The sequence below is a fragment of the Cupressus sempervirens genome, chromosome 1, assembly GCF_028749045.1.
Source record: "Cupressus sempervirens isolate cs-2001-9-10 chromosome 1, ASM2874904v1, whole genome shotgun sequence".
NCBI classification, from domain to species: Eukaryota; Viridiplantae; Streptophyta; class Pinopsida; order Cupressales; family Cupressaceae; genus Cupressus; species Cupressus sempervirens.
This window is the reverse complement of record NC_143118.1, coordinates 251,766,671-251,781,099: the sequence shown is the minus strand read 5'-3', so window position 1 is coordinate 251,781,099 and position 14,429 is coordinate 251,766,671.

Below are 14,429 nucleotides of genomic sequence, written 5' to 3'. Positions count from 1 at the left end.
CTATGGCAGCTGTGAGAAGTTTTGAATTGCTGAAGAAGAAGGTGAGAGAACAACTTGTGTTGGCACTTACTAATTTTAGCAAGGTGTTCCAAGTGGATTGTGATGCTAGTGGTAGCACTATTGGGGCTGTATTAAGCCAAGAAGATAAGCCTATTGCATATTTTAGTGAAAAAATGAATGATATGAAAAAGAAGTATTATGCTTATGATCAAGAGTTCTATGCAATATTTCAAGCCTTAAAGAAATGGAAGCATTATTTATTGCCGAAGGAATTTATTTTATATACTAATCACCAGGCATTACAGTATCTAAATAGCCAAGGTAAATTGAATTAGAGGCATATGAAGTGGGTGGAGTTCTTGCAGAGCTATACATTTGTGTTGAAGCATAGAAGTGGAAAATCTAACAGGGTTGCAGATGCATTAAGTAGGAGACAGTTGTTGCTTACAATAATGCAGGTTGAAGTAGTTGGGTTTGCTGAACTCAAGAATCTGTACCCTAAGAATCCTAATTTTGCTGAAGCATGGAAAGCTTGTAAAGAACCTATTGCTATAAATAGAACTAAGTGGTTAGACTATCTAATTCAAGATGGTATGTTGTTCAGGGGCAGTCAATTGTGTATTCCAAGGAGTTTCATGAGGCACAAGCTGATTAAGGAGAAACATAGTGGAGGGATGGCAAGACATTTTGGTCAAGATAAGACCATTTCCATTCTTAGAGAACATTATTTTTGGCCTCAAATTTCATTGGATGTGAAGAAGTTTGTACAGAGTTGTCAGATTTGTCAAGTGGCCAAGGGATTTAGTCACAATACTGGACTTTATCGGCCATTTCCGATTCCATCAAAGCCATGGGAGGACATAAGTATGGATTTTGTTCTTGGATTGCTAAGGACACAAAGGGTTAATGACTTAGTATTTGTGGTTGTTGATAGGTTCTCCAAAATGGCACATTTCATTCCATGTTTAGTTAGGGATAAGCCCAAAGGATGGGATTTGATTCTACCACAAGCGGAATTTGTTTACAATAACTCTATAAATAGGAGTATTGGTAAATCGTCATTCCAAATTGTATATGGAAGTAGCCCAAGGACTGCACCAGAATTGAGGAAGATGGAGCAAGGCGAGAGGACAAGTGTTGAAGTAGAAGAGTTTGCTGAACATATCAAGTGCCAACATGAGGAGGTCTAGGCACACATTATCAAGATGAATCAATAGTATAAAGCTAGGGCTGATCAAAGGAGAAGACATAAAGAGTTCCAAGTAGGGGATCTAGTCATGGTACACTTAAGAAAGGAGATATTTCTAGTAGGTACTTACAACAAGTTGAAGATGAAGAAATTTGGCCCCTTCAAAATTCTGAAGAAACATGACTCAAGAAATGCATATGAGGTGGAGTTGCCAGATGAAATTCACATTTCTCCTATCTTCAACATTTCAGACATGACAAAGTATCATGATGATGGTGCAGATGAGGAGCTAATGTTAGAGCCATGTCCAATTCTTGCTTCTAAGAAGGAGGAGATAGAAAACATTCTAGATCATCGTGTGGGTAGGAGTACCAGAAATAGGCAGTATGAAGAGTATCTGGTTAAGTGGAAAGGTCAACCGATCGAGGACTCAACTTGGATATCAACAGCTAGGGTTTCCCATTTGGGATTTTCTCTACCATCCATAAAGTCACAGGGTCACTTTTCAATCTACCTTGGGTGTCTGATGCAGGAGCATCCAAAGGTATAAGGGCAATCCTGTGTCACCCAAAAAAATGCACCTAGACATAGTTTTTATTTTGTGTGTTTTCATTTCTAGATACCCATTTGGGTCAAATAAAGGTTCCAACTCTGATAGTTCCACTATCAGTGTTCTGGGCTAGAGTATATCAGCACCTTGGGATATGTGTAAATGTCAAAAAAATAGGACTATGTAATTGAGCTATAATTATGGTGGATTAGAAGGTGTAAATTGGAGGGAGGATTAAAATTTTAATTTAGAATATTTCAAAAAAAGAATCAGGTCAAAAGGCTGCATGATTTGAAAGTTATCGTAGTTTTTTTATTTTTGCAAACCTCCTAAGAATGCTTCAAAGTCAAGTTCAGGTCATTAAATGACCTCGTAGAGGGCCAAAAAATGGGGGATGAGCGACATTGGTCCATAGGGCTATAGATCGCTTTGAAAGCTTTCCAAAAATATAAACGATTTGTCAATTGAAGCTATGGTTCAAAAGTTATGCCTCCCAAAAGTTTGGTTACCATTTCTGGATTCTTCTAATTTTGTGCTGACTTCTAACACGACTTCTGGAGCCTTCTATTTGGTCAGTGGATGCCAACTAGCACTTTCTAGAATGTATTCCTAATCCTTAACCCTTTGGGGTCTATTTAAGGACATTTCTGGCATTGTAAAAAGTAGTTCGGAGTGGATTTTGAGAGAAGGTACTAGGAGAAGAAATTATCTCCAAATTTATGCTATTGTAAGCCCATAGGGCATGTTTTGGAGTCTGTTTCTCTATACTAAGTGTACTAGCATATTTTCATTGCTAATATAATTTTCCCTTTCCTATTGTGTCCATTCTATGCTTGGGTGGTGTCCCCATCACTAAGCTATCATTGAATGAAGCTAATGAGAAGAAGAAGAATAAGAAAAACTATGTGTCTAGTGATAGTGATATAGATGAGGAAGATGTAGATAAACTTGAAGCACTACTGCCAAGGAAAATTCACAAAGGTGAAGGCAAGTTCAAAGGTAAGTTACCTATCATGTGTTTTAATTGCAATGAGGCTGGTCATATTACTGCTACATGTCTAGAGAAGAAGAATCACAAAGGTGGTGACAAGTACAAAAGTAGAAGAGATGAAGAAAAAAAAGATAACAAAGATAAGGAAAGAAGTCTTGCTACATTACTAAAGAGGAGACAAAAGATGGATTTGATGGTCATGATGATGAAGTAGTGTATGTTGCAATGAAGGATGAATATGATGAAGATGAGGCAACTATAATAGTATCTTGTATGAACACGAATGATAGATGGATCATTGATAGTGGGTGTTCAGATCACATGACTAGAGATAAAAATCAGTTCATTACCTTGAATTATTATGATGGAAATATTGTAAGGTTTCATAATGATGCACCATGTCTGATAAAAGGAAAAGGTTCTATCAAGCTCATAGAAAATATTTTATCTGGAAATGCTTACTATGTTGAAGGACTTAACTATAATTTTTTGAGTGTGTCACAACTTAATAATTTAGTTGTAAGGTTGAGTTTGAGAACAAGATTGCTAAGATATATGATACTGATGGAGAATTGATTGGAAAAGTTAATCAAACTAGAGATAATCTATTCTACCTTGAGATAGAGGATGTTACTTATTTAATTATAGAGTTTGATGATGTGTGGCTATAGCACAAGAGGTTATACCATGTTAATTTTGATAACTCAGTTAGTATCAGTAACATGAAAAGAGTCAGAGGTTTGCCTAATTTGAAGAAGCTTAACAATATAATTTGCAAACAATGTCAGTTAGGCAAAATGATAAAGTCAAGTTTTAAGAGTAATAGTCATACCTCTAAAGGAACATTAGAGTCATACTGACTTGTGTGGACCAATTGAAGAGCAAAGCTACAAAGGAGATAAGTACATTATGTTTCTTATTGATGACTATTCTAGAATGATGTTTTTTATGTTTGTGAAATAGAAATCTGATGTTTTCCAAATGTTTAAGTAGTACTTAGAAAGAGTTGAGAAAGAAATAGGTAAAAGTCTGAAATGTTTGAGATCTGACAGAGGAGGAGAATTTAAATCAAATGAGTTTAAGATTTTTTTAATAATAGAGGAATCAAAAGGCAGACATCTTCTCCTAGAACCCCTCCACAAAATGGAATTTTTGAAAGGACGAATAGATCTGTAATGGATTGTTCTAGGACACTCATGATGGAGATAAATATTGCTTTGAAATACTGGAGAGAAGCTATAAGTAGATTTTTATATACCTTGAAGCGTGTGTAAATCTAAAAAGGTACTCATTCAACACCTTTTGAACTATGGCATGAATACTCACCTAATATAAAATATTTTGAGATATTTGGAAGCAAGTGTTATATTCTCAAAGATTTTAGGAATGGTAAACTAGATGCAAAAACTAAAGAAAGTATATTCCTTGGTTATTCTACAAGAAGTAAAGCTTATAAGTGTTTAAATACTAACACTAACAAATTTTTAGAAAGTGCAAATATGAAATTTGATTAATATATAGAAATTTATGAGGCTGAACCTATGAAGGAACCAGAAGAATACAAATCATATATATACTTTTATGAAGGTATGTCTACTGATGAAGATGTTGTAAATCAAGTTGCAAACCAACAAAAAGTTTCAGTGACTACTAAGTCATATACTATGAATGATGAGTTGCATTTTAAAATTGAGCTACACTCAAGTATCGAGTTATAGAATGAAGTTGAAGCACATTCTGATTCTAAGATTAGTGTACATGAAAGAGATGTTAAAATACCTGAGATAGATGTCCATAGTGATTCAGAAGTTGAGAGACCAAATGAAGAAGCCAGAGTTGAACCAAGATTGTCTAAGCATGTAAAGAGACATCACCATGTTGCACAAATCATTGGAGATAAAGATGCTAGACCAATGACAAGGAAAAAGTTGAGAATTGTTACATGTTTGATGAGCATGAAAGAACCCAAAATATTGAAATATGCATTAGAATATGTGGACTAGAGTAAAGCCATGGAAGAAGAGATTGAACAAATTGAGAAAAATAAGACATGGACTCTACTTCCTAGACTAGAAGATAAAAATGTGATTGGTACCAAGTGGGTATGCAGAAACAAGTTAGATGAAAATGGTGAATTCACAAGGAACAAGACAAGATTAGTTTGTAAAGGATATGCACAAGAACAAGGGATTGACTATGGAGAAACATTTTCCCCTGTTGCAAGAATTCTACTTGCTAACTCTGCATACAAAAGTTTCAAATTTTATCAAATGGATGTTAAGTCTATTTTTTTAATGGTATATTAGAGGAAGAGGTTTATGTACAATAGCCAAAAGGATTTGTTGATGCTGACAACAAAAACATGGTATGTAGACTACACAAAACCCTATATGGTTTGAAGCAAGCACCAAGAGCATGGTATGAAAGGCTTCATACTTATCTTGTGAAGATTGGATTTGAAAGGACTAATGATAACAACAATGTGTACTTGAAAACAGAGAAAGAAAAAGTTATTTTATTATCTAAATTTTTTGTTGATAATATCATATTTGGAGGTCAAGATACTTTATGTAATGCTTTTGCAATTGAAATGAAGAAAAAATTTGAGATTCTATGTTTGGAGAGATCAAGTTCTTTCTAGGTTTGCAAGTACATCAGATAAAATATGGTATATGGGTCAGTGCAAGAAGTTGAGTCTCACTTTTGGCCAAAAAGTGCAAGTGCTTTTCCTATTTTTGAAATATTTTGTCAATTGATGCCAAAATTTGAGCCATTTAGAGATTAAATATAGAAAACTTCAGCAATAAAAATTGTAGTGCCTAGGATCTTCTTTTTGAATATGTAATTTATTTGTATACCCATAAGATAGATTTTTTTTCGGTATGGATTTTTAAAAACCACTTTTTCAAAATGCTTGTTTCAGGACCATACCACGCTCGTGTATGGACACCATAATTTGACACAACTAAATGAATTTTTGTGAATCCTTTTAAATGGAGTTACCTAACACACCAAAGATTGATGAGAATATTTTTCTTGAATTTTTTAATAAATATTTTTTTACTAATTTTTAATTGGCTATAAAGGTAAATTTTAAAACCTCTCGTGTACAGACACCATAATTTGATCAAAATTTCTTTTTTTTCAATTTTTTTTTAACTTCAAAAGAATTGAATGTAGATTGATGACATATAAATTAATTTAAGAAAAATCATAAAATAAAAAAGTTATTAAATTTTTACTGAACGTCTCTATTTTATATTTAGGTACCACCTTTGATTAAAAAATAATACAAAAATAGTAAATAAAATCATAACACTATGAAATTTATATTTATAAAATCAGGACAATGAGAGCTCTAATGGGTTTTTGTTTCATAAAAAAAATTGATCGGGAAGACCCTCTAAAAGTTATGGCAAGGCATGATCTTGTTAGTTCAATGCCTTAGCCAAATCTTGAGAGGCCAAGGCATAGGCTTGGTCTCACCAAGCCTGTCCCAAACCAAAATCTAAGTCAGCAAAAAATATCCTGCCTCATGTTGTAAGAAATGGGCACCTGTTATTTGAAATTCAAAAAATGGGTACCCATTTTGAAAAACTAAAAACGGCATGTGAAATCCCCTCAAAAATTAAAAAAAATTAATTTTTTTCAGAACAGGTGCCTATTTTTTACTTTTAAAAATGGGTACCCATTTTTTACTTTTAAAAAATGGGTACCCGTTTCTAAAAAATTCAAATTTTTAATTTTTTGAGAAATGAGTACCCATTTTTTGAAAATAAAAAATGGGTACTCAATTTTTTTTTAAATGGGTTCCTATTTTTTAAATTTAGGCTCAAGTACCCAAGGCAAAAATGGGTGCCCATTTTTTAAAATTGGGTACCTGTTTCTAAAAGTTATCATTCCAAGGATTTGACTTTTGTAGAATTTCGACCCACCTTTGTGCATTCACCCACATACATCACTCAGTCAAATCTTGTAAAGGAGATACTATAAACTTTTGGATTGAAGGATACCAAGCCAGTAAGTACACCTATGGTGACAAGACATAAATTGTCAAAGAATGATGATTCAATTGAGGTAAATCAAACATTGTATAGGTCTATGATTGACAAATTACAATATCTAGTACATAGTAGACCTAATATTGTATTATCAATAGGGATAGTCGCAATATTCTCTATTAATCTCAAGGAGAATCATTTGATGGTTGTTAAGAGAATAATGAGATATATGAAAAGAATAGAAGACTATGGTCTATACTACAAGAAAAATGAGAAATTTAAATTTAGAGCCTATAACGATGTTGATTGTGCTTGCTGGAAATATTGGTGACAGAAAGAGCACCAATGGAGCAACTTTTTTATTAGGCAAAAGGTTGGTTACATGGACTAGCAAGAAACAAAACTACACTTCAAGGTATGAAGGAAGGAATCACTAAACTTGTGATAATATAAGTGTTATAAATATATGGGTAAAAGCATAAACCTGTGTCACCTTTTATAAAGAAATATGATATCAAAATGTGACAGTTCAACATTAATGACAAAAAAAATGGTATTTGTGTTTAAAATATGAAGATGATGTAAACTGATGAAATGTGTAGAATTGTATGAATTTTATGCCTATAATTTTTATAATTTTTTTGACTAAGAATTTATTCATTTTATTTTATTTTGAAGTCCCTTTTTTAACTTTAAAAAATATAGGATGTAGTTCTTGTCAAACAAGTATGTGCAAATCATCTTTTTTTGTTCTGATTTGAAAATATTTTATAGATGACATGTATAGCTAGTGAACAAAAAAAGAAATAATTATTTTTGATGTATATTTTTTTTGTTATAAGTACTCAAGTTTGACCTTGTCAAAATCCAGTAGTTTTTTCCTCTCGTCAAAACTTTCATATCAAATCTACACCTTCTTGAAAAAAAATTACATATTCATGAAGAGAATTCTCTCCTCTAGTGATAAATATTTTCATTTTATTTTTTTGATATGATTTACTATTTTTTTTAATTTTTTGAGAGAGCATCTTCTAAAATGTTGAAATATCAACTTATAATATTTTGAGATTATAACATATTATAACTAATCAAAACACTCAAAAATTTATATGATGAGGATATTGAATCTGAGATCTATAAAAGGGTACTTTTAGTTTTTGAAAAAAGAAAAATTTGATAGAGAAATGAGATTTGACCAAAACAGGTTTTTGTATCACAAACGGTGACACAGATTTGTGCTTTTAGCCATATAAAATAATCTTGTGATGCATACAAAGACTAAGCACATTGCAATCAAGTATCATTACTTGAGAGAATTAGTTCAAGATAAAGAGATGAAGATGGATTATGTTAACACAAAAGAGAAAATAGCTTATATCTTCACAAAAGTATTGCCTAAGGATGCTCATGAGTATCTAAGAGGTAAACTAGGGGCAATAACCCTATCAAAGGCTATCTGAGAAGCATGAGGAGTGCCCTGCATCAAACAAGCTAAATGGTATATGTTACACATTAATGTAGTGGATCGTACTTTAGGAGCTACCTAAAGTAATCAAAGAGCTAGAGTTACAAATCAATCGCAAGCAAGGTGACCAAGGGAGAAACTAAAAATATTCATATCTACATATGAATATGACAAGTCTTTGGCATTTTTGTTAAAGAGGGAGAAAGTGTATTGAATTCAAGGAGAAATCATTAAGAGAAAAAGGCAAAGAGGGAGAAATCTAGATAGAAGATAAAGAAACATGGAATATCTACTCAAAGGGAGAAAGTTTACCAACTAATTACATCTACCTAGTAAGAGGGAGATAATGGTGAGGGAGATATAAGAAGTAATAAAGAGGGAGTAATAAGGATGATTTGATTGATTATTTGTTGATCGTAACAAAATTTTGTAACCTATTCAGAAGATGAAAGTTGTTCATAGAGGGAGAGATTTCAATACAAGAAATTATTTTCTTTTCGGTATTTTGTTGGTCATACTAATTAAGTCTGGTCAGTTTGGTTTTCCATCAACACCAAAGAGGGAGATTGTTGAAAATAGATTGATACAAGTATGATAAATGTATTTCAATCATTGTTTTATCACTAATGTCAAACCTACTACTTGTTGGTAGGACAATTACTTATATGATTTAAGTACTATCATTTGTTTGATTGATGAAGAGGACTTGATCAAATGAGGTAACAATAGCACCTAGAGGAAAGGTTGAGTTATGATATGGAAAAGGAGTACAAGGATTAGTTAAGATAGTAATATTATAGTGCATTGATAATCTACTTAAGATTTCAAAGAACGGTTACATTGATGAAGTTCAAAAGAACAAACTAAATGAAATTTCTCTACCAAACATAATAAGATGGATAGTAGATGCCAAAAAAAGTTAGTGCAAGCCGATTAGAAAATTAATTGGAGCTAAGAAAAGTCAATTTCAATGGAAGCTAAGTGAAACAATGTAAGTCAAGTAAAATTTAGTTGATGGCAAGCACCAGTAAACTTGAGTTCATGTCAAGTGATTTGATAGAGGATGTCGAGCAATGTAGTATGTGTTGAGCATTAGAAGCCAGTTAATGTCGAGTGTCATCATTATGAGAAAGATTAAGAATTTGATGAATCTGAGCCGACAAGTTTGATTACTTGGATTGTGTGAACCATGTGGAAGATATAGTTGATGAGATGGTGGCACAAAAATCAAGATGAATCATTTTGAAAAAAAAATTAAAGTGAATTGAAGAATAAGTTTATAGAAGGGAATGAAATGAAATTATGGGTAGATCCATTGAATCTTACCTAATTTGACCTAACTCTAAAATGGATGATGGAGGATGAAAGAGAAAAGAATTTAATTCTTTATTTATAGAGATGGCTAGTTAGAAGCAAAGATTTTCATGTGCGAGAACCTAAGGAAGACAAGGATTATAGGGTATTACTTCATTCAGTGACCTAAGAGAAGAGACTGTATTAGCAAGCAAAGAAAGAAGGCTTAAGGGTAGGGACGCTTGAAGGGTGAACAAGATATCAGAATTGAAGTGTGTAAAAGCCAAGAAGAATGGAGGACTGAAACAAAGATATGTAATCTGCAAGTGTGGTATAAGTTGTTATCAAATCAAGTCTTACTGTTACTTTCTAATCATTGTATCAATCTAGGGTAAATCCTTTGATTAAGGTTGACCTAATAGTCATTTTTAATCCTTTAACTAGGTGACATTCCAAGTGAATGATCTAAAGTCCTCTAACAAGGCTCACTCCTAAAAGGGTGATTGAAATTGCTTAACTGGGTCACATTTAATAGTGTGCATTATAACCTTTAATAGGGTTGGCCTTTCATAGGGCATCACTTCAGAAGAGTGAGAATGAGTAGCATGTTAGTTGTGGTTTTTTCCAAATTAGGTTTCCACATTAAATCATTGTGTCAAATGTGTTATTGAATCTATTATATTTCATGTTTACATTTTTGCAAAGATGATTTTATAGTTACAACCTACAAGTTTAAGTCATTGTATAATCTAATGAATGCATACATGATGAAAAATTTTTATAGATATGGGTTCACTAAGTTGTGGAAATTTTTAATTGTATATATAGACCTTGGATAATTGATTCACCCCCCTCTCAATTATTATAAAATAATTCCAATAGTATTCTGACACTCAGTCATCACTCAATTACTCAATTGCTATTAACTTTTATGTTCAATACATATACTAACACTCAATCAATACTAATGCTCAGCTAACACTATATTTTTCTCAGCTTATATTGTCACTAAGTCATCACTAGCATCACTCAACATAAAATTGAAGTTCCTTAATCTTCTTCTTTTTTCTTGGTCAAGTCGATACATTTGGTCATTCTTTGATTACTTCTTCTAGGATTCATTACAACTATCTTCTTCAATTACATTATGATTAAACAATCATATTATCTTATCAAAGTATAACTAATCAAGTTTCCATTGTAGTTTCTCATAATGCAACCTTTCCTCTAGGTCCTTTTATTATGTCCTTATTCTGAAATCCTCTTCAGCAATCATCTTGATATGGCACTCTATTCAAATAGAAAACTATCTAACCAATAAGATTTGACATCAATGACAACATAAAAATTGTTCCAAATGTAGTTTCCAACAAAAACTTTACAAATTATACTGAAGGATCATAAATATTTCTTAAAATATTTTTTTTTATTACCTTAGTAATTATTTTTTTATGTCGAGAATTCTTTTGACTTAAGTGTCAAAACAAGGGTGACTAATGCTATATTTTTGTCTTCTATATATAATCTTTGTGTATACTTTGGAGTGATAAGGATCTATATTCTAAGTATAGAACAAATAAAATTAATTTTTGAAAAAAATGGGCTTTACTAAGTGGAAGCATATCTATAGGGATATTTGAGTTGATAACTTTGTATAAAGTTCAGTTAAAGTTTAGTTATTTGCATATATATTATTTTTTATACTAACATCGAAGGGGGAGAATTACTGAATCATATTTCCTATTAAAGTAAAAATGAACATATCACCCAAGTCATTATGTTTCCTGGGAAATGAAGGAGAAAATGGAAGACTATTAAAGTTGTACCTAAGCTCTAGTGGAACCTAAGTAATACTTTATCCACCAAGTTGAAGTGAAAGATACAATTCACACTAAGTTTATCTTTTTACTAAGTAGAGAAGAATACAATGTGCCCTGAGCACAAAGTTTAACGAGTCATACAGAGGATACCTAGTGAATGCTTACCAAGCGTCAAAAATAAAGAACAATCTATTTTCCTAGTATCACAACAATGACAATAGGATTTAAATTAGAACAAATTCAAATGCAACTTAATCCCACTGAAAAAGGAAAAATAGTTTACGTGAATCAAGGTCAAGATTGGAAATATTTTATTGAAGAATGTGCATTGATTATTTATGATTTCAAGACAGATCAAACCAATGAAAAAAAATGAAAAGTAAGGAAAGGAGAGATTATTCCAAGACCGTTAATCACAATTAGAGATCAAATATATAATGTTCTCAAACCCTAATTAGGTCAAGATATGAAATGGAAAAAGAATTCCATAAAAGGAGAAATTGAGATCATTTTAAAGCTCAATGTTGTTGATGTAGTTGGTGGTCAAAATTTTGGTAAAGAAGTATTATTAAAGAGGTATTGTAGTAAGGAAGGAATCAAGTTACTATTTGAAATTGGAGAGGATAGAGATAGAGTTGTAATGAAATGCAAATTTATCATAGGAAGGTGATAAATACATAGAAGAAGAGGATCTAATCAAGAATTTAAGTAAGTTGCTACTATAGGTCATTGTTGCTATTGTTTAACCATTGTACTAGTTTCTTAAATCCTTTATAAAAGTGTAATTAACAGTCTTGTATGTAAATCCCTTAACTAAGTACACACTTTATGAGTGTTTTTAAATCCTTGTAAAAGACAGATCCGTATAGATCTTATTGTATACTTATAACTAAGTAAGCCACCAGAAGTGGCAAATATTTTAGCCCAAACAAAGAAACCTCTCATTGTAGTAGTGATGGATTTGTGGGTGGCATCCCCACCATTTTTTTCCCTCTGACCTTGAGGGTTTCTATGATACCAAATTCATTGTGTTGTGTGTTGTGTTTTCATGAGCTTATGTGTTGAATTTTGTTTAGTTGATTTACTTTCAATTGCATGTAAACTGATATATGCTTGATGTGAACCAATTAATAGTAAGACCAAAGAAAGGATTATTTGGGTAGGAAAAAAGTCTTAGAGGATACTAATTCACCCCCACACTACACCACCACCCCCCTCGCCTCTCAACATCCTATATATCTTTTTATTTCTAGCAATGTGCCAAAAATACCCAACAAACTTGGTACCTCAATCTTAGACTATGGTATTTGGTAGACCATGTGGTCTAGCTACTTATCTATAAAAAAATTCATTAATCTTATTCTAGGGAATGAAATGTGTCCTCTTTAAAAACCTGTCAACCACCACAAAAATTGAATTATGCCCATATTGAGTCCTTGGTAAACCAAGAACAAATTCTACACTAATATCATTCCACAACTTCTCTAATACATGTAATTGTTGATATAACCCTATATTATATTTTTCTCCCTTTGTCATCTGACATACTCTACAACTTTGTACAAAATTATTTACCTCTTATTGCAAATATGGATAGTTGTTGTTATGTAGATTTCAATAAAAGTTCAAACACAAAGGTTGATTTTTGTCACTTCCTTCAATGTAGTTTCCCCCTAGATTTCTTTTTAAAGGGTTTGGGGACAGCATCCCCATGATAGGGGTTAAGGGGAAATAACCCTTGTGGGGTCTTGGGATAATTCCTAAAGTAGGGTAACAGACATAATTCTTATATAAAATATCTAATCTTTAGGGATTTTATGATGTATGATGATATAGTAGTTTCTTGTGATGGCATTGAGTTGTAAATGATTACATATTATAATCAAATTGAAATCACTAGATAATAATATTTGACTTTTTGTTTGTTGGATGTAGCCTAGGGATTAGGTGAACCATGTTAAATCTTTGCGTCTTCTATTCCCTTATATGTGCTTTATTCCTTTGTGATATTGGTTATATTTGTATGTAATTTTTAATTGTGTCTCTCTAATCCTCACACTAGTAATAATTCCTACTAACTAGAGAAATGGTTTTATCTCAACCAAACTATCTAGCCAACCCTCCACTATGCTTTTCCTTCATGAAATTTTCCCTCATAGATCTCCTTGAAATTATAAGTTACCTTCTTAAAATAGAATTTCATCTTGGATGATCAATCGACCCACTTGGTTCTATCCATAGTAATAGGTTTTTTACAAGTTTTCTAAGCTTCACAAAAATCAAGATCCTCTAGATACAAACTCTTGAGTTCTTTAAACCCAACAACCTCAATTTTCATCTCTTACAATAAAATAAACTTCTCCTACTAAGAGAATCAACAACCCTATTAGACTTCCTCCTACTATGTTCAAAAATAAATGTATAGCTTTGTAGAAACTCGGCCCATTTCCAACACCTATGATATAAATTTCTTTGACTGTTCAAATATTGTAAAGCTTGATGATTAGTATCTTAAAAAACTCCTTAGGAATAAGATAGTGTCTCCACTTCTTGAATACCTAAACTATAGCCTAAAATCCCTTATTATAAACTCAATATTTTCTATTGGAATAATTTAAAATCTGACCAAAATCAAACATAGGTCCACCTTCTTTTCTCAAGTAAACTCCTATTGTAGTACCACTAGCATCACTATCTACATGAAAAACCTTATTAAAATTTAGAAGTGCTAAAACATGTGATTTTGTAGATTTCTATTATAATTATTCAAAAATCACATTTTCTCCTATAGTCCACTTACACTCTTTCCTATACCCTCACATTGTTTCACTCAAGGGTCGACAAACACTGCAAAAATTATTCATAGATTTTCTCCAAAGTTAGCTAACCCATGAATTGTTTATCTCTATAGCACTCCTTAGAGTAGGTCATTCGAGGATGGCCTTCACCTTCTTTGGGTCCATTTTTAGACCTTATGTTGCAACTACAAATCCCATACACACTAACTCCTTCACAAAACTAAAATTCTTCAAATCAATCAAAAAGATTCTCTTTCCTTAACTTCTCAAAAACCTTATAAATATACATTATATACCCATCCAATGTCTTACTAAAGATCAA